This window comes from Lagenorhynchus albirostris, chromosome 17 (genome assembly GCF_949774975.1).
Source record: "Lagenorhynchus albirostris chromosome 17, mLagAlb1.1, whole genome shotgun sequence".
Lineage (NCBI taxonomy): Eukaryota > Metazoa > Chordata > Mammalia > Artiodactyla > Delphinidae > Lagenorhynchus > Lagenorhynchus albirostris.
This window is the reverse complement of record NC_083111.1, coordinates 63,115,991-63,136,364: the sequence shown is the minus strand read 5'-3', so window position 1 is coordinate 63,136,364 and position 20,374 is coordinate 63,115,991.

The window sequence follows — 20,374 nt, the reverse complement described above, 5'->3', positions numbered from 1 at the left end:
CTATGGTGTATTTTACACTTAAAATGGGTGAATTGTAGGGTCTGTGAATTATATTTCAATAACGCTGTTATAATGTGTGTGTGTGTGTGTGTGTGTGTGTATGTGCGTTTAATCAATGAATCCATCCTCAGAGCCTGATCCTAGCTTGGCACATAGTATCAACTAAGAAAATATTTGTTCAATTAATTTCCCTTTGTGACACAGACTTAGAACATTAACCAAAGTAATGAGCGATTCAGGAGAGGGTTTATTCCAAGGCATTTACAAATCTTCAAGTTCTTAATACCATTTTTATCAGTCAGGTTCTGACAGAAAATCCACTCAAACAAGGTCATTGAGGTGAGTTTAATGAATGGACTAATTATGAGGGTAAGAGCTGACTACTGGAAACCATCATGTGGAAGAGTGCAGTAGGCTAGCAGGAGCCCTCATCTTACCCCTAAGCCTGAAGGCACAGGACTGGGAGTCACACTGGAATCTAGAGAGGGAGGTCCAGCTGGGCGAGAGGGCTGCCTGCCCCCAAAACTGAAGTGACTTCACTAGAGGAACCTAGCCCCTACCCAAGCATGATCTGTGAGGAGTAATTCTGGGAGGATAAATGCCCCACCTCATTCTTCTCCTGTTTTTGCATCTCCCGTTGTTACTCCCATTGGCCAAAACTAACTGGAGAGAAAGAAGACTCAGTGATTCTGTTGATGAAGGTCAATGTTTTTGGCCCCCGGGGCAGGATGGAAAAAGAGAGTGGAGAATAGGCAGCCCAGTCCTCTAGCATATAATTCACCTCTTAAGAGATCAGGACTTGTGAATAAAAAATGGAAATAGTAATTTCAGGTATAAATTTAATACACACAGACTAGTTTGCAAGGCTGTTTTCCAGCACAGGCACCCCTTTCTTAACTCTTCAATTTTACCATCAACACTTGCAATGAGAAACAATAAAAAGATGATAACTCTTCAGTATAGGGTCATGTCTGCGCTCTGCAGTGATTAGTTCAGAGCTGATCTGTTTCAGGAATTTCCTTGGCATCAGCATCATTTATGTCCAGAGGGGCTAGAAAACAAGTCATTCCAGAAAATGACTCCATCCGAGCTTGGTGGAACTAGTGATGAGTGACGTATGATTCACTTATTTTGTCAGCAAAACATGTATTAAGTAACTGCTCTGTGACAGGACTTGTACCAGACACTGGGGAAAACACAAAGAGGAATTAGACAGAGGTCTCAAGGAAGAGCCATCTCCTGGAAGAGACAGGTAAGCAGGTGACTGCGGTTGTGTGAATTGAGTGTTGGAGCCGTAAATGGGCATTCGAGTGTAGGGCTTGTGTTTCCGGACTGGTTCCACCACCTACAACCTCTGTGGCCTTAAGCAAGTTACTTAACTTTACATGTATAATAATAACCATGGTGGATTACACCTTCCAAAATGGCCACAGCCATAATGCCCATCCCACATACATTGTGACCTTGTCTCCCCCTCCTCCCATCAAAGGTGGAATTAAGTTTACTACCCCCTTGAATTTGAGGACATCCTGGGATTGCTTTAAGCAACAGAATATGGTGAGAGTAACACTGCTAGTTCTAGATATAGCCCAGGTTCATCTGGTCTGGCAGGTTCCCCGTCTTACTTTCTGCAACTCTTGGGACACTTCTTTTGGAAACCCAGGCACCATATTGTGAGAAGCCCAAGTCTCTGGGAGAGGCCATGCATAGGTATTTTGTATGTTACACACACACCGAAAAAAAATGTTCCTAACTTTTTTTTTCCTCCCACTTCAGCAGAGTTTCAAGAGCCATGCTCCTAAAAACAATGGGATCCCCTTACCCAGATATGCTTCAACCACTATAATTAAAAATGATAGTTGTTTCCCAAATCCCAGAAAAGGTAAAATTAATGGATAGAATTTTCTATGTTTTAGTTTTTTCTCTCATAAAATTTTCCTAGGTGATGACTTCACTTATCTATACTGAAATCTAAAAGTCAGATTCAGACTTTGCCCAAAAGGATATAGCACCTTATTTTATTTATTTAATTAATTTATTTATTTTTGCGGTACGCGGGCCTCTCACTGTTGCGGCCTCTCCCGCCGCGGAGCACAGGCTCCGGACGTGCAGGCCCATCAGCCATGGCTCACGGGCCCAGCTGCTCCGCGGCATGTGGGATCTTCCCGGACTGGGGCACGAACCCGCGTCTGCTGCATCGGCAGGTGAACTCTCAACCACTGTGCCACCAGGGAAGCCCCAGCACCTTATTTTAATTGTGACATATGAATACTTCTTGAGGTTCTAAAAAGATCATCATGACTTCGGGATAAGCTACAACCTGCCGTGAGAGACCGAGTGCCACTAGTGTGGGGAATCATTTGCTTTTCTTTTTGTAAACTCTGGGCTATTTTGCAGGACACGACATAGAAGACAGTTTCAATATGCTGGCAGGTTAATTTGTTTGAAGAAAGACTCCTGTGGAGGAACTTGGGAAAGAATCATTTGAAAACTGAAGAAGCAGACATACTATCTACAGATTTTAGATTTTTGATTACCGACGCATCTTTAATGATATGTTGGGAACATATTCTCAATATATTGACTATATTTTTGACACAAGTGGCTTTGCACTCAGTAAAAGATAACAAAACATAAATTTGGGTTGCGGTCATCAACTACAGGACATAGAAGAAATGTGAGCCTCATTTAACTTATTTATAGAATAGGGATGTAATAGGTTTAGAAAGATTCCACAAGACCACACATGCAAAGTACCTAGGGGAGTGCCTGGCAGAAGGTGGTCAGAGCACATTAGCTTCTGTTCTCCTGTGTACCTGTCCCCAGCTGCTGTGAGCATTCACTGTTAGCAGCTCACAGCTGCCTGTCCTTGTCTCAGGCAAGGAAAGACACCCAGCCCAGGAAGGTACACACCATGGAGCCAATGACTGATTGACACAGGAGTACAAAAAACTGACTTTGATGTGGGATCTCTCTGATGTTCCAGAGGGACCCTGTGGGTAAAGCCAAGACTAGACTTTACCTTAATATTCTTTCTTGGTGCCTTCCTTCTTCCTTTGTTTCCTTATAGGTTCTTCCTGAAAAGTGTTCCTTCAATAAATCACCTTTGGGCTTCTCTGGTGGCGCAGTGGTTGAGAGTCCGCCTGCCGATGCAGGGGACATGGGTTCGTGCCCCGGTCCGGGAAGATCCCACATGCTGCGGAGTGGCTGGGCCCGTGAGCCATGGCCGATGGGCCTGCGCGTCCGGAGCCTGTGCTCCACAACGGGAGAGGCCACAGCAGTGAGAGGCCCGTGTACCGCAAAATAAATAAATAAGTCACCTTTATTGACCACACCAATTCCTGTTTCTAGAGAGCCAGACATGAGATACTTAACAAAGGGCCCAAGCTCAAATAATACTCCTCAAAATCTTTCAACAATAATTCCTACAGAAACTGACTAAATGCCTTTTTCTATCTCAAGTCAGTTCAGAATGCCTCCATTCTGACATGGCCCCAGGGAACTTGCTTGATTACCAGAGATTCTTCACCCAGAGAAAGCCAGTCTCATACCTGACCTGAGCTCAGCGGGGTTGATACCCCTGTGTCTCTCTGTGGACGCCATCTTACCTCTGTCCTTCTACAGTTTGTTAGGAAAGTGGAGGTTATCTAGAGCCCGGAAAGAATGTGTGAGATTTCTTGATGTGGAATAGCCTGGTTTTGAAATTGATAGGCTTCTAGAAGCAAATCTTTTCAGACTAAAGCTGGTTTATATATCTACATAGATTTTTCTTTTTTCTTTGGCTTCTCCTAAAACAAGTTCTAGAGGCTGGTAAAGTGAAGGGGAATAAAGACCTCTGTGAAAAAACATTGGGTTTAAAAATGGTTCCGTGTGGTTCAAAATACGTTTTAGACATTCGGTAGCAAAAAGTGTGGACTTAATCATAATAGTGTGATTTGGAAAATGTTTCTGTCAGCAGAAAACTCCAGGGAGGAGCTGGAGGTTGTGAGGCATAACCTTAAATGGTTACATGCAAGGACTGTTCTCTCTGGGGAGCCTCAGAGGAGAGAACAGGTTGACTAAAAGCGGACTTAAATGGCACAGGGTGTGAGGAATGTGTAAAAGATTTGGAGCAGTTGCTGTGGACATTTCATAGGGAACTGTTTACTGATAGATACAGGGATTATCAACAAGCAGGTAGCATCTAGTAGAAATCTGGTGGTAAGAATTTTAGTAAAGCCAAATTCATTCATTCTGTCATGTATGCATTCAACAATATTAAGTGTCTTCTATGTACTGGGTACACAAAGATGAGTAATAACCCTTAGGGAGGTTTCCACACTCAAAGGCCAGCTATAAGAATGGATCCAGGCTTATTTCACTTAGCATAACGTTCTCAGCCTTCATGCATGTTGTTACATATGGCAGGACTTCCTTCCTTTTTTATGGCCGATTAATATCCCATTTATGCATACACACATTTTCTTACCCATTCATCCATCAGTGGACATTTAGGTTGTTTCCACTTATGTGAGGTGTCTAAAATAGTCAGACTCATAGAAGCAGAAAGAATGATGGTTGCCAGGGGCTGGGGTTGGGAAAAATGGAGAGATGTGGTTTAATGGGTGTGAAGTTTTAGTTATGCAAGAAAAATAAGTTCTAGAGATCTGCATACCACATTGTGTTCGTAGATAACAATACTGTACTTACACTTAAAAATTTGTTAAGAGGTTTGATCTCACGTTATGTATTCTTACCACAATCGAAAAAAAAAATAATGGAACCCAGGAGCATCTTGATCTTGGATTTCACAAGAAAGCTAAATGAAAACTTGAGGGAAGAAGGATTCTAAGGTTCTCGGAAGAGCTTGGGTTAGAAAACTTGTGAAGCTAGGAGAAAGTTAAAGTATGGAGAAGATGAAAAGAAACTGAGGGTTGTAAGTCGCACTGAGCACAGAGCAGGGAGAGGTGCCAATAGAGGGAGTTAGGGACAGAGGATGATTTCACAATTTGCTGCCCTGAACATGGATGATTAAAGTTTAGGAAGCTCTTTGGATGATTAAAGTTTAGGAAGCTCTACGTGTTTGGGGAACACGTATTTTCTCAAACTTTTTCTTCCTCTACCCCATACATACAGAATTTTGTATGCGCTGATCAACTTCACCCTCCCCTGCTCAGTAGGCATTACACTCTATCCTGGTCAATCTAATTTTTTTTTTCTGAAAGCATAATTAGGAAAATAAAAAAGGGAGAGAGGACTTGAGGCATGGGAGGAAATAGGAAAGAGTCGTTCTTCACGCTCTCTACTGTTATCAAGAATCTGAGGACTAGATAAGGCAGAGAGTGAAACTCAAAAGAAAAGATCAATTCTCTAATGATTAGTGATGTTGAGCATCCTTTCATGTGTTTGTTGGCAGTCTGTATATCTTCTTTAGAGAAATGTCTATGTAAGTCTTCTGCCCATTTTTGGATTGGGTTGTTTGTTTTTTTGATATTGAGCAGATGAGCTGCTTGTATATTTTAGAGATTAATCCTTTGTCAGTTGCTTCATTTGCAAATATTTTCTCCCATTCTGAAGGTTGTCTTTTCGTCTTGTTTGTGGTTTCCTTTGCTGTGCAGAAGCTTTTAAGTTTCATTAGGTCCCATTTGTTTATTTTTGTTTTTATTTCCATTTCTGTAGGAGGTGGGTCAAAAAGGATCTTGTTGTGATTTATGTCATAGAGTTTCCTTAAAAAACTAAAAATAGAACTACCATACAACCCAGCAATCCCACTACTGGGCATATACCCTGAGAAAAACATAATTCAAAAAGAGTCATGTACCAAAATGTTCATTGCAGTTCTATGTACAATAGCCAGGACATGGAAGCAACCAAAGTGTCCATCGACTGATGAATGGATAAAGAAGATGTGGCACATATATACAATGGAATATTACTCAGCCATAAAAAGAAACGAAATGGAGTTATTTGTAGTGAGGTGGATGGACCTAGAGTCTGTCATAGAGTGAATAAGTCAGAAAGAGAAAAACAAATACCATATGCTAACACATATATATGGAATCTAAGGGAAAAAAAAGGTTCTGAAGAGCCTAGGGGCAGGACAGGAATAAAGACGCAGACATAGAGAATGGACTTGAAGACATGGGGAGTGAGAAGGGTAAGCTGGGATGAAGTGAGAATGGCATGGACATATATACACTAACAAATGTAAAATAGACAGCTAGTGGGAAGCAGACGCATAGCACAGGGAGATCAGCTCCAGCTCGGTGCTTTGTGTTCACCTAGAGGGGTGAGATAGGGAGGGTGGGAGGGAGATGCAAGAGGGAGGAAATATGGGGATATACGTATTTGCATGGCTGATTCACTTTGTTATACAGCAGAAACTAACACACCATTGTAAAGCAATTATACTCCAATAAAGATGTTTAAAAAAAAAAGGAAAATATCAGTGAAGCTAGGACAATCTACATACTAAAGAGCTGAGAGAGACACACATGAAAGAAAAAAAAATCTGGCAAAATGACAGAACGAGAGAGAGAGAAGGACAGGGACATCTCTTTTGGAACAGCTATAAGGTGGGAGAATGGAAAAGAAGAAAAAGGGGATTTAAAAAAGTTTTGCCCTGCATTATTGACTAAATCTTTCCTAAGGGATAAAAGTAATACACTGAATTATTTTAGTAATGATTGTTATAACTGAACTCTTTCTTTGATTGCCACATTTAGTTAAGACTGGGTCACATTAATCTTGAGATTTATTCAGGATACAGAAGATCTATCATTGAATATAACTTTAAATTGGCCCATGAGGATCAAACATTACTTATAATCACCTCCCAATTTGCATATGCAAACTGAAGATCACAGCTATTAGCTGACTTGCCCATGTCACAATATTAGCAAGTGATAATACTCAAAGTTGCCAGACTCTGTGGCTCTGAGTTTTCTGCTGCTCCAAAATGGAGCAGCTCCAAACGAGAACTTAGTTTAAGGAGTAATAGTCTTGTATGTGCGTAACTACAATGGAATGGCACATAGCTCAATAAAATTAGAAAAAAAGGACAAATGTAAAACCTGCTGATCTGTAGATGATGATATCTGGGCAGATAATGAGGTAATGAAGAAATCAGGAGCCAGAATTACACAGCATTTATTCATCTCTCATCACATTATCATCACTTACTCCAATAAAGATTTATTCCCTAATGAAAATGAGATAAAATCCTGGGGTTGATGTCCAGAAGAAAGAGAATGGTTCAGAAAGGTGGTATAAATTTACCAATAGCGGGGTTGTTAGGCAATGGTGGGAGAATAGCAGAATTGCTTTCTACTCCATGAAATAAGATGGGTGGGGGGGAGGTAAGTGGGAGAAACTACCATTTATTGTTTTTAAGAGTGCAGAACTTGAGATAATTTCTCTGAAACGTCTAAACTTTCTGTAATGATGCTATATTATTTTCTGACTTTTAGGACTATCTTAAAATGAAAGCTATCATATGGGTTCCAGAAAGTAAGTTTTAATTCTGTTATTTACTAAGTGTATGACCCTTGGTAAGTTACCTAACTGTTGGCAGTCTGGGTTTCTTGATCTGTAAAATAAGACTTATGATAATATCATTCTATTAAGGTCATTATGAGGTATTATTTTTTTAATCTTATTTAGATAATATATGTGTAAAGAATTCTGTAAACTAAAAATCATACCACGAATGCTAGTTTACTAATAATGGAAGAAATTCTGTGTTCATATAGCATTGTAATTATTTTTGTATTTCATAATTCTCATAGCTATTCTGTCTAACGCCCACTATTCTACCAAACTGATGTATTGTAAGTCATTTAGGATGTGGATTTAAGTGATTTGACTTAGATCACCCAGGAAGTGTTGGCACCACGATATGAACACGGTTCTCTTTGACCTCAAAGCTTATGTGATTAATACAATACTCCCTAGAAATGGAAATAACTGCTGTATTTATTCAAAACCTCATAAGGAAAATAAGGAATGAAAGATAACTCTGCAAGGATAGGGCATAAATCTAGAACTCTGAATGTTCTCAGCTAGGGAAAGAAGTAGGATTGTGTAAGTGTGTGTATGTGTGTGTGTGCACTGGGTATGGGAAAAAATTAAAAGTATAAACATAAGTTCTTCCTTGGACCAGATGACCAAGGAAAAAGGGACAAGGTGCAGTCTGCATTTTAGAATCAAGTCTTCAGGCATCTTTAGCTCAAGATTTAGGGAGCATCCCCTTTGACAAATAAGAAGGGATGCTGGCTTGTTCATGCCAGGGCTGGTCCAGAGAGCCACATGCTCACCTGGACTGTGCGGTTGGTGATGTGGAACGCTTTTTTTTTTTTTTTTTTCTGGTACGCGGGCCTCTCACTGTTGTGGCCTCTCCCGTTGCGGAGCACAGGCTCCGGAAGCGCAGGCTCAGCGGCCATGGCTCACGGGCCCAGCCGCTCCGCGGCATCCGTGGGATCTTCCCGGACCGGGGCACGAGCCCGTGTACCCTGCATCGGCAGGCGGACTCTCAACCACTGAGCTGCCAGGGAAGCCCTGTGGAACCCTTTTGAAATAACGTTTGTTCCCCTTCAACTGCTATTCTATTATTCTTCGGAGTTCTTTTCTCTCCCAGAAAGCCACAGCCTTGAGTATTGCTTCAATAATACAGACCAACTTGGCAATGGAAGAAGACAGACAGCTGTTACAGATTCAGTATGAAACAGTTACAAAAAAGACTTCAAATCTTTGAGGAAACTGATCTTGCATTTTGGTCTGTTCTCCAAAGAGAAAGAAAAATGTCGTCTCCTTGGAATGGGGGACGTGAGATGTATTGTCCTTCTCCAGACTGTGTTTAGAAACTGTGGGCCAACCTTTCATTCACCAAATACCCAATGTTACCAGAGCAGGATGCCCAGAGCCACAGTGGCAGGAATGCGTTAGCTTACCAACTTTCTACTTTACGGTCCTCCAAAACGTCCCAGCTCCACCCTCTTTCCCACTTGGCCGGCCTGTACAGAGGCCCAGGCCCCACCATCTTGGTCACCTCATGGAGTTGTGGTTGAAGGGATCAACAACGTCTGTTAGTACCCACTGAATGCAGAGTGCTCTGTTGGGCCTACCAAGTGGGAGCAAACAAAGTGAAATTATGAAGGTGCGCTAAGGATAGAAAACTAGACAAAATACCGTCCCTCTTCTTAGGGAGCACGCAGTCTGTTTGGGAGGGAAGCTACAAAGTCAAATGCCCACACGGGGACCAGGCAGGTGAGGTCAGTGAGGGAAGAAGTCCACATGGGGACTGTGGTATATTTTGCAGAGCAATTCCTCTTTTAAAGGGGCATCCACAAGTCAATTCCAGAAAGTTCTTGCTCTGCAGGAGGATGAAACAGTATGGCCTGATGTTTCAAGAGATACCAGAAATCCAGAATTACTATCTCCAGTTTTTTTTTTTTGTCAACTAAAGTGTTATTTTAAAGCATTGTTTGGGTAAAAATAAAAGACACATAGAGGTTGGATACAGCTTGTGGGAAATTACTGTGTGACTTCCAAGGGGAGACAGATAAGAGAAAGAGTGACCGTAAAGCAATTTGGTGGGTGTTAAGACAGGGGAGGTCTGCAGGCTTTGCAAGCAGAGGCAAGGCACTAGTCTAGATAAGGGAAGTCAGAATAGGCTTTCTGGAGGGGGTGACGTGTGTGAATTGTGTCTGCTCAGTACTGGCTGTTCGACGGATGTGTAGAAGAGGGTGAGTGCTTGGCTAAGGAGTCTACATGTCCAGAGGCAGGGATGTGCATGAAGCAGGATTTGCTGGGGTAACTGGAAGTTATTGAGAGGGACTGAAGCACTGCACACATCTAAGAAGTGCTGAGGAATGAAGCAAGTTGGTGCCAGATCACAAAGAGCCTTGAACGTCCTGCTAAGGATTTTGCTTTTCGTTCTGCAGCATTAGGTTGCTTTTGAGTAAATTTAAGCAGAGGATTAACATCATCCGACTTGAGGTGTAGAAAGACTCTGCTGATGGAAAAAGGACAAAAGCAGGGTAAGTCTGGTGTTTGTTTAGAGGCTCTTTCAGTGTTTGAGTGAGAAGTAATGAGTGTTTGAATCATACCAGTGGCAACAGAAATATACGAGAGATTCGCGCAATATTTAGGAGGTATAGGAGTTAGTTTCAATGGGACTTGATGAGGAAAGTAAGAGAGAGTAATGAGTCCAGAAAGTCTCCCAACCTTCTGGCTTGGGGGACTGAGTTGATGGTGCCCAAAAGAAGGGGAGGGGTGCAGGAGGAGGAGTAGGTTTTGACTTGGAAGCTAAGCAGTTTAGTTTTGGACCGGAGCTCCTGGCAGGTGATGTAGCTTTGGGTTTCTTGGCTCCATTTATTAATAAAGGCAGGGGAGTGAGTGCGTGTGATCACCCCGAAGATGGAGGGTTGGACCCTAGTGAACACCTCAGCTGGGGATGGTGGGTCAAAGTGGAGGCATCTAAAAGAAGCAGCCATGGAGGTAGTAGGAAAACCAGGGGAGTGATACTCTGCTAACGGACTACAGAGACTCAGGGAGGAAGTGGGGTACACAGCCAAATGCTGTTGAAAAGGCTGATACACAGAGGTTGATAAATATTTGTCTATCGAATTTAGCATTAGGATGGTCATAGTTGATCTTGGCAATGGCAGTGTTAGGGATGGTGGGGGAAGAACCTGGCTGAAAATTGAAGAAGGCAATGGAGGTGAAATCGTGGAAACAGTGAGTATTGAATACCCTTTGCAAACTAGTTTGGTTATAAAGGGGATGAGAAGTAAAGGGTGATAATGAAAGGACTGTATATGGTAAAGGGAGTAGTAATTTTTAAACATGAAAAAGGCTTAGAAATACTTGTGTGTCGACACAAAAGAGCTGATACAAATGGGGAGCGCAGCTGCTGAAGAGTGATGGATGATTGGTACGGAGAGCAGCGCAAGATGGGTGACCAGATGGTCGTGTGCCACGTTTCACCCTCAGTCTATTGTCCCTCTCGTGTTTTGGTCACCTTGCTTTGTGCTTTTCTCTCAGCCTCTGGTTCTTGTCCTCTTTGGTTCTCATGACATGTTTGCTGGTATCTTCAGGCAATTTCTCTGGTTGTGGTGGTGTCTGGGAGTGGCTTACAAGGACCAGGAAGGCAGACACCACTCTTACATTTCTGTACACGGGACTGCGACTTATAAAACAAGAACAAACAGGATCTACAGAAAGTTAATTTTTATACCTTTTAATAAAAGAATACTAAGAACGTTCTAATTTTTGCAGAGACAAAGTCAATAAATGCAGTTAGAGATGTGGTCCTTGGCTCCTGATAACCTGGCAAGTGTAGCGGTACATGTGACCCTTGGCTGCCATTATTACTTTAATTAAATTGCAAAATGAACTGTAAATTTTGTGCCCCATTTTTCTAAGTGGCCAGGATTCTCTAAAGGAAGAAAGCAGAGAAGCTCATGATCTGGTGAAGGATTGAGAGCTGATTCATCAACCTCCATCTTGATATTTTATAGCTGGCATTCACGTAGCTCAGGAGCTCTGTTTTGGTTGATTTTTATGCTGAAAAGTTTCAACTGCTACAAGTGCCAAAACTCTCAGGGCTTCTCAGAAAAAATGGCTGATTCCAAGTCTGGGGCAGGGAAAATGCAACAGGAGCCCAGAACATCTTCTCCAGGAAACAAGGGAATGCTCAAAGAAGGATGGAGACTTGTCAAAGGGAATGAGCAGCCAGTTTGAATTGCCTCTTTTTGGGAAAATGGGAATGATAGTAATAGGTGGAAATGTATACATTTGTATAAATAAGTGGTAATGTATACATTTGTGTAAAATAAAAAACTAGATTTCATATAGACATAAATAAATATATGAATAGATTGAAAGTTTGGTGAGGAATGAGATTATTTACATCGTTTCAAACCACTTTGCCCTCAAATATTTATTAATTTCAATGGGAAAAGAGTTACTTAGCAGTAGAGAAAACTAGAAGACACCATCTAAAATAAGTGACAAAGTGACTATGATCAGCAATGATATTACTGGGACAGTCGATGAAAGTTAAATGAAGCCTGAAGATTGATGGAAGGTATGGCTTGGTGCTAACTTCCAGATTTTGATGGTTGCTTTGTGGCTTTGTAGGAGATGTCTTTGTTTGTAGGACATGACACTTGGGAGGTTGGAGCATCATGCTTGCAATTGAATCTTAAATGGTTCATCAAAGAGTTCCTTGCACTGTATTTTTCTGTAAATTTGTGATTATTCCAAAATAAAGACTATATATATATATATTATTTTTTAGGGCAGTTTACAGTTCACAGAAAGATTGAGGAGATGGTACAGAGAGTTCCCATTTACTTCCTGTGCCCACATATGCACGGTTTTCTCCATTATCAATATCCCCCACCATAGTGGTACATTTGTTATAATAGATGAACCTACATTGACAGACACATCATTATCACCCAAGGTTCATAGTTTACATTATGGTTCACTCTTGGTGTTGTACATTCCATGGGTTTGGACAAATGTATAATGACATGTATTCATCATTATGATATCATATAGAGTATTTTCACTACCTTAAAATTTCTCTGTCCTCTGCCTATTCATCCCTTTCCGCATTCCAACCCTTGACAACTACTGATCTTTTTGCTGCCTCCGTAGTTTTGCCTTTTCCAGAATGTCCTATAGTTATAATCATATAGTATGTACCCTTTTCAGATTGCCTTCTTTCACTCAGTAATATATATTTAAGTTACCTCTATGTCTTTTTATGGCTTGATAGCCCGTTTCTTTTTAGCGGCATAATATTTCATCATCTGGATGTACCACACTTTATCCATTCACCTACAGAAGGACATCTTGGTTGCTTCCAAGTCTTGGCAATTATAAATAAAACTGCTATAAACATCCATGTGCAGGTTTTTGTGTGGACATAGGTTTTCGACTTCTTTGGGTAAATAGCAAGGAGCACGATTGCTGGATTGTATGACAAGAGTATGTTTACTTTTGTAAGAAATCACCAAACTGTCTTCCATAGTGATTGTACCATGTTGCATTTCTACCAACAATGAATGGGAATTCCTGTTGCTCCATGTGCTTGTCAGCATTTGGTGTTGTCTGTGTTCTGGATTTTGGCCACTCTAATGGCTGTGTAGTGATATCTCATTGTTGCTAAAATAATAGATTTTTAAAAAGAACATTCCTCTCTGTCGCCAACAGAGATTCTTCAGGAAGTCTACAAGAGCTTCTAAGAATTGTCTACTTTAATAAGTTCCTGGAAAAGTTTGATGCAAACAAGAGTGCAGTACTTTGAAAAATGGTGGAATAAATAATGCAAACAAAAAGGAAGCCATCAGTCAGAGACAGATGTGCAGATCAAACCCGTTTAAACACAGAATGAATTAGGAGGCATGAAAATCCTAGCCTTTTCTTAGATTCATCATATGAATTAAGAGGTGAAAATCCTAGCCTTTTGCTTAGATTCGTCATATTCAACGGACTTCCAGGCAGGGAATGTGGGTTCACCTTATGACATGAATATGCTCATTTTTTTCTAGATGAGGAAACTTAACCCCAGATGGCTTAAATAAGCTTCCCAAGAATGCATTTTCCAGATTTCTGGCCCCTCTGACACCTAAATCCAGGCTCCTTTCTCCATGTCAGATTCATCTCTTCCCCATACCCCTACTCCTATAATGACCCGAGAAAAAGGTCTCAAAGTCAGTTTTTTTCATGTCTTTTTTCCATTTTTTTCCCCTGTCAATGGCTTACTGGACTCAGCAGCTCCCCAGGGCACACTTGTTTGGAGCTAGAGGTGTGGGTGATGGCAACACCAGGGTGTGCTTGGATTAACTCTTTGGATGTACTGCCCAGGTCAGTTTAACAGGCTCTTTGGATAACACAGCGGTATTTGGCCTCAGGTGCTTCCAAGCAAAGGAAGGAAATGGCATGAACTTCAAAGTGAGCTCTTGCACAGTGCGTGTGCCACGTGTACTGATCGTTTATTAGTACTTTAATAGTTGTCAATTAATCTCAGACATACATGGAGGCCAAGACTAGTTGGAGATGTGGGGACAGCCTGCTTTCACCCTTGTTTCCTGGAAAGTTAGAACATTTCCCAGTCTTAGTGCTCAGAAGTTTAGGGTCAACCTGGAGTATATGCTTATTTTCAAAGCTTTAAACAGACCTGAGCTTGTTCTTGGGTCTTTTCCTTGATCAAATTAGTGTTATTTTATTTATGTCTCATATATTTTATAAAACATTTGTGTATTTTATAAATGTTTATAAAACATTTATATATTTTATAAATGTTTTCAATTCATTTTTCTACTCTATAATCTTTTGTAAAAAGCAACTTAACTGGGGTATAATTTACATACAATAAATGCATCTTTAAAATGCAGTTTGATGAGATTTTAGAAATGTAAACATCCAGGTAGCCATAACGTCAGTTAAGATACGGGATATTTCTACCAGCCCAGAAAGTTCTCTTATATTCTTTTGCAGTCATTTCCTCCCTATCCGGGGGCACTCACTGATAAAATTTCTATTACCATTACTTTTGCCTGTTTTCAAGAGTTGATGTAAATAGAATCATACGTTATATACTCTTAGGTCTAGTTTCTTTTGCTTAGCATAATTTTTCTGAGATCCATCCATAGTTTTGCATCTGCCAGTAGTTCATTATTATTCTTTTCCTGTCTTTAATATAACAATTTTTTAAATTGAAGTATAGTTGATTTACAATGTTGTGTTAGCTTCTGCTCTATAGCAAAGTGTTTCAGTTAACATATATATATATACATTCTTTTTTAATATTCTTTTCCATTATGGTTTATCACAGGATATTGAATATAGTTCCTTGTGCTATACAGTAGGACCTTGTTGTATATCCATTCTATATATGAGTTTGCATCTGTTAACCCCAAACTCCCACTCGATCCCTCCCCCATCTCTCCTCCTCCTTAGCAACCACAAGTTTATTCTCTATGTCTGTGAGTCTAATATAACTTAAAGTTTACATAATTTATTAAAATTTTTTAAATTTTGAAATAATTCAGACTTACTGAAAATTGGCCAAAACATTACATCCAGCTTCTCCTTATGTTAACATCTAGGAAATATATGTATTTCTACTAATCCATGTATACACATATCACTATATTTATTACTGTATCTATCAATCTGTATTTACATAAATATAGGTAGAAATGCAGAGTCTAATATACACACAGATTAGAAGAAGCATGAGGTCATATTGGTGTCTCTGACTCCAATCCAGCAGTCTCACAGGGTTCATTCTAACATCTCCCCTTTGTTAATTTGCAACTTCTTTCTCTGACAGTGAGAAACCTGGTTCTCATAATCTACAGTTTATTTACTAAATTGTTCAATCCTAGTCTATGTGTAAAGTCATTTCAGAATAGTTATCCATACCCCTGTAAGAAACAAAATTTTCAATTAGAGTACAGAGTTTGCATACAGTTTTTATCTTTAACTGTACTGTATATAGTCAAAACATTTTCTTTTTCTACAGGTGTGTCAAGAAGTGATTCCTCCCAGCCCCAAACACTTTTTTACAAAGATATTTAGGCCAGCTTATTTCTTCCCCATCCCCTCCAGTTGGGTTGTGTCATTAATTTGTAATAAATTTAGATTCATTTGTTATAGTCTACATTTAATCTTTCTCCCTGCTGTCCTGGTTGAGTGTTTACATTTTGCGAATGGTAAAATTCACTCTTTGTTGGTCTAGTCCTATGAGTTTTAAAAAGTGCAGAGAGTTGTGTGTCCACCACCACAGTAACATCATCCTAGGAGTTACATCACCCTAGTAATTCATTATTTTTTAGTAGTATTCCATTGAAAAAATAAATCATAATTTATTTATTCATTTACTTGTTGCTAGATATTAGGATTCTTTCCAGGCTTGGCTCTTATAGATATGGCTGCAGTGAAATTCTTATGCAAGCCTTTTTGTGGACACAGGTTTTTAGTTATCTTGGTTAGATACCTAGAAGTGGAGTTGCCATATCATAAGGAAAGAGTATGTTTATTTTTTTAAAAAGCCTACTAGGGCTTCCCTGGTGGCGCAGTGGTTGAGAGTCCGCCTGCCGATGCAGGGGACGCGGGTTCGTGCCCCGGTCCGGGAAGATCCCACATGCCGCGGAGCGGCTGGGCCCGTGAGCCATGGCCGCTGAGCCTGCGCGTCCGGAGCCTGTACTCCGCAACGGGAAAGGCTGCAACAGTGAGAGGCCCGCGTACCGCAAAAAACAAACAAACAAACAAAAAAACCCTACTGAAATCTTTTCCAAAGTGGTTGTACAATTTCATGCTAACTCGGGATGATGAATGAGCATTCCAGTTCCTCCACATTATCATCATTTTGTGCTATAAGTTTTTAATTTTAGCCATTCTAAAATTAAAAGACTATCTCATGTGGTTTTAAGTTGCATTTCCTGCTGGCTAGTGATGTTGAACATGCTTTCATGGCTATTAGCCCATACCCTTAACCACACCTGCAGAGTCACTTGTCATATTCATATATTGTTGTGGAGTTAGGGCATGGATGTGTTTGAGAGCCCATTATTCTGCTTATCATATATGGTGTGGATGTACCAGAGCGTGTTAACCATGCACTTGTTAAAGGACATCTTGGTTGTTTCCAGTTTCTCTTATGTATAAAGCATCTGTAAACATTTGTGTGCAGGTTTCTAGACGAGCTTGTTTTCATTACTCTGGGATAAATGAATAGGAGTGCAATTACTGAGTTGTATGGTTGTTACCTATTTAGTTGTTAAGAAAAATTTCCACCTGATTTTACAGAGTTACCGTACCATATCACATTTCTACCAGCAACGTACAAGTGATCATTTCTCCACATCTTTTCGGCATTTGGTGTTGTCACTACTTTTTATGAGTGATTCTGATAGGTGTGTAGCAATATCCCATTATGGTTTTAATTTAAATTTCCCTTAGGGTTAATGTTGTTGACTATCTTTTCATGTGCTTAATTTTCCAACTGTGTGCTCTCTTTGGTGAAAAATCTCTTCATATCTCTTGCCTAATTTCTGATTGAATTGTTGGCTTTTTAATGTTGAGTTTTTAGAATTCTTCATATATTCCAGATAATAGTTCTTTGTCAGATTTGTGGTTTGTTAATGTTTTACCCACTCTATAGCTTGTCTTTTTATCCTCTTGTCAGGATCTTTTGCAGAGCAAATTGTCTGTAATTTTGAAAAGTTTCAATTTATTGGTTTTTCCTTTTGTGGGTCATACTTTTAGTGTCACGTTTAAGAACTCTTTGTCTAGCCTTAGATCTTGAACATGTTCTCCTATATTTTTTGAAAAATTTTGTAGTTTTATATTTACATCTTAGTTTGTGGTCTGTTTTGAGTTAATTTTTTTGTAAGGTGTGAGATTTGGGTTGGGGTTTATTTTTTGTCCACTGATGCCCACTTGGTTCAGTGCCATTGTTAAAAAGGCTATCTTTCCCCCATTAAATTGCTTTTGTACCTTTGTGAAAAATCACTTTTATATGTCTATTCCTCTGCCAGTACTACACAGTCTTGATAATGTTCTGGTTTTTCAAAAACTGTTTTAGCTACTCTATTTCCTCCCTATATAACTTTTAGAGTGCTGTTGACTATATCTACAAAAAAATCTTGCTAGGATTTTGATAGCAAATACATTAAGCCTTTGTATCAGTGTGGGGAGAACTGACACCTTCACTATGCTGAGTCTTTCAATCCATGAACATGATATGTCCCTTCATTTATTTTATAACATAGATTCTATACATGTTTTGTTAGATTCACACCTTAGTATTTATTTTTTTCTCCTAGAGATTGTAAATAGCATTGCATTTTTAGTTTTGGTTTCCATGTATTCATTGCTAGCACATAGAAATGAAATTGATTTTTGTATGTTTATGTTATATCCTAGAACTTTACTGAACTCATTAATTCTAGGAGATTTTTGGAGATTTCTTGAAATTGGTGTTAATTTTTCTTTGAATGTTTTATAGAATTTCCCAGTGAAGTCATCTGGGCCTGAGCTTTTCTTTGAATGTAGATTTTTTTCCTTTAATTAATAATTTAATATCTTTATTTGTTGTAAGTCTGTTAATGGTTTCTATTTATTCTTGAGTCAGTTTCAGTTGTTTGTGTTCCCTTATATCTATTCTGTATTTCATTATTTATACTCTACTCTTCACTGGTTTTTTTTCTGCTTGATTTGAATTTTGTCTGCAGTTCTTTCTCCAGTGTCTTAAGGTAAAATTTAGGGTTTTGATATGAGTTGTTGTTGTTTTCTTTTAATGTAGGCATTTACAGCTGGACATTTTCCTCTAGGCATTGTTTTAGTGCATCCCACAATTTTTGCTATGTTGTGTCTTCATTTTCGTTCATCTTGAAGTATTTTTCTGATTTCCCTTGTGGTTTCTTTTTTGACCCACTGGATATTTAAAAATGTGTTGTTTAGGGCTTGCCTGGTGGTGCAGTGGTTAAGAATCTGCCTGCCAATGCAGGGGACACGGGTTTGAGCCCTGGTCTGGGAAGATCCCACGTGTTGCAGACTAACTAAGCCTGTGAGCCACAATTACTGAAGACCACACGCCTAGAGCCTGTGCTCCGCAACAAGAAAAGCCACCAAAATGAGAAGCCTGCGCATTGCAACGAAGACCCAACACAGCCAAAAATAAATAAAATAAAATATTTTAAAAAGCATGTGTTATTTAATTTTCATCTATTTGTTAATATACAAAAATTTCTTTTATTGATCTCTCATTTTCTCTCTGCTGTAGTCTGAGAATTAAAAAAAATTTCTTTATATAAGCTCTTCCTAAATTGGCTTTCTTCTCTCTTAAGCCTAGCTAACTCTAGGGACTCAAACCAGTTTCCAAGTTTCTTCTTTGCTGCTTTATTTTCATATTTATTCTTCTGTTATGTTGCCTCTTTAAAATGTAAGAAGTTAGTTATCAAAAACTTAGGTTATAAAATACTAACAGTAAGTAGTATATACCACCTCCTACTTTCCTGTGCCTGTGTACACTCCAGTACAATGCCTGACTCCTAGTAACTGTTGGTTGAAGATTTTCTATCTTCTATATTTTCTGTCAAAGTGGTTTACACATAGTTGGAGATTTGGAAATAGTGTTTGTTTAATGAAGAATTTGCTGGAGGTAGAGGGAAAGTGGGGAGTTGAGTTTTCTTAGCAAATATTCCAAATATGACCATTTGTGGAAGGATTTCTGAGTGGTATGAAGAATAGAAATAAGGAGTAGGAAGTTTACATGTTAATTTTCTTTGAAAAATCATGCAGAGCTAAACAAATGTGAGGCATAAAGAGCTTTTTGTTTTCAAAACTAGCTTTGCCCTAAAGTTAATCACTTCAAATTATATAAAGTATACGTAACTGTGATGCCCCCTAGTGGCCATTTTCTGCCAGCGCAAAGAACAGAATGGAGGTGGTATTCAACAAATAGGCTGGATATTCTAAGATGCAGATACTACAATATCTGCAGGTCAGGTCGTGGCAGTGAGAGCACCAAATCCTAGCCACTAGACCACTGGTCAGTGACAAGGTCCTGGTTCTTCGGCTTTGCAGAAAAAGAATTCCCACAAAGATGGAAAGTAGTGAAGCAAGTAAAGTGTTTATTAGGAGGAAAGCAGATACAGTACATGTGAATAGACCCATGGGAGGCTCAGAGTGAGTGAGTCGTCCCCTCGTGAAAGTTTGCATCACTTTTATGGGGCATTTCTTCTGGGTTTCCTTTGGCCAATCATTTTGATTTGCCTGGTTCAGAGTCCGTATTTGGTATATCTCAGGATCCTCCCATGTGTGCATGTGCATCTCTTAGCCAAAGAGGCCTATGGGTAGCTAGCATCACTTACTATGGGATGGTACCTCCTCCCTTTTTGATCTCCAAAGAGCTTTTCTGTGCATGTGTAGTCGGGGAGGTCTCCTGACTTCGAGAATGAAAAATACGTGGTCTCTTATCTTCTATTTGAGCAGGGCCCAGCCTCCTCTCTCGATTGTCCTGCTATTTGCATCTTGGAATGTCGGTCCCGCAGAGAACAAATTCCAACTGTTTGTCTCAGGGGGCCCACCTATCTCCTGCCTCAGTACAAGGAGGATGGCATCCCTGGCTCGGGAGCTGCTTCTCTGCTATAACTCGGTTGCTATGGAGGAGAGAATGGATTTCAGTAGAAAGCAAGTTATCTTCTCCACCCTATGGTAATTAGTTTGGATTTTGTTAAAAATACCATGGGAAGCTGATGCGTGGACAGAGGAATGGATTATTCAATTGCTTTGTTATGAAAACGTAGAGCAAGGTTAGAGAGGAAATGGGAAGATCATTAGAAAGCTTTTGAAGTAGTTCAGGCAGGAGCTG